The sequence below is a fragment of the Arachis duranensis genome, chromosome 6 (genome assembly GCF_000817695.3).
Source record: "Arachis duranensis cultivar V14167 chromosome 6, aradu.V14167.gnm2.J7QH, whole genome shotgun sequence".
Lineage (NCBI taxonomy): Eukaryota > Viridiplantae > Streptophyta > Magnoliopsida > Fabales > Fabaceae > Arachis > Arachis duranensis.
The window spans coordinates 38,812,969-38,814,614 of record NC_029777.3 but is presented as its reverse complement, the minus strand read 5'-3'; positions in this window follow the sequence as shown (position 1 = coordinate 38,814,614).

Below are 1,646 nucleotides of genomic sequence, written 5' to 3'. Positions count from 1 at the left end.
AACATAAGAGAAGATAGAATGAAATAGAGAAGTATATATGTCCTTATTAGGCAGATAGTTGAATTTGGTTTATGAGATTTTATGCAGATCAATGGTAGTTCATTTATTACTTGCTTTCAAAACAAACAATGTCTCCAAAGGGTTCACCAAGGTTGTTGCTACAATACCTTTCTTTTTGCTTATTTCCCTTGTTAGCTTTTTCTTCTTTCTTTTGCATTAGAGAGCTTATTGCTTATTAAAAGCTTGGTGGCAAATGTTGTAGTGGCCTTTGGCTTAATTTCACTCAACATTTCTTCACCACAGACACATGTCTCACCTTTTTCTTCCTAGGATCATTGATGCCCAGCATCTCTTTGGATAACTAAATGTTTTGTAGCTAGGTTGCTCTTTATTGTGGACTTTCAATTGGCAATCCCAAATCAGTTGATCTAAGTGGCCAAGTTTTGAAATACTCCTTAGAACTTACTTGTCCAAGCATATCCTAGTACAAAAACACCACAGGCATATGTCCTAGGGTCCAAGCTATTGGTGTCTAGCCTTATTATTTGTTTCTTTGCCAACTTTTGGCTTTTCTTCTCTTTTTTTTCTTTTTGTTTTGATTTATTTGCAAGGGACTTTCATTAATTGAAGGATCATAGCAGCAAACTAGCTTAAGATTCAAGTAACATCTCAGTATGCAGCAATTATTCTATGAGCTAACAATTGAATGAAAGACATACCACCACTAACTTTCATTCTAACTTCTGCAACATTGAACAATTACTTTCCTAAGTCAAACATCTCTCTTTTATTCAAACATCAAGGGAAACAAAACAAAATTCAAAGCTAAATAATGGATGACAAACATTATGCAGTTTATTTTTCTAGCTACTTATTGAACATATAAAAGTGCAGGATAATGAAATCAAAGAAAATGGACAGTGGAAGCATATCATGTTTCAGACATGCATCTCCTTATTAAAAGTATGAAAGAACTTTACCACCTTCTAATGGTTGTGGCTTCTGCTTGATTCTCCCTTCTTTTTCTTTCTCTTCCCTAGCTTAGAATAATGTTGGGCTTCTTCACCAGGACATCTTCTATCCCAGACAGAATCTAAGAGTCTTGAGAGCCCAAATTCTTCCAATCTTTTAAGTGTTACTTCTGTATAATGATGAGACCTTGCTTGCTGCCTGTCTCTAAATTCTTGGCACTGCTCAAATGGTTTGATTTGTTGATTTAGTGCTAGAAAATTGTGGGTCAAGTACTCCAACCTTGCTTTTATATTTTCATCACTCTCTACTTGTTGCACATGTCTAACTTCTCCCATAGTATGATGAATGTTCTTCCACTGATACAGGTTGTAACTATATTCCCTTGCTTTAGCTTGACTAAAGTACAGTTTATGATATGAGTCTCGAAATTCTTTGTATTGCTCCTTTTGTCCTTCAAGAATATTTGCTTGAAACTCTTGCTGTTGAGTCATCATTTGTTGTTGCCAGCTCTCTTGCTTCTCCTCCATTTGACGCTGCCAAGCTTCTCGTTCCTCTTTATCCCTCAAGTATTGCTCCTGGCTCTCTGGATATTCCTCTTGTTGTGCTTGCATGAGTTGCTGAGATAGCTCTTCAATTGCTTTTTGTAGTTGACTCATGCCTATGGCACCATGAGC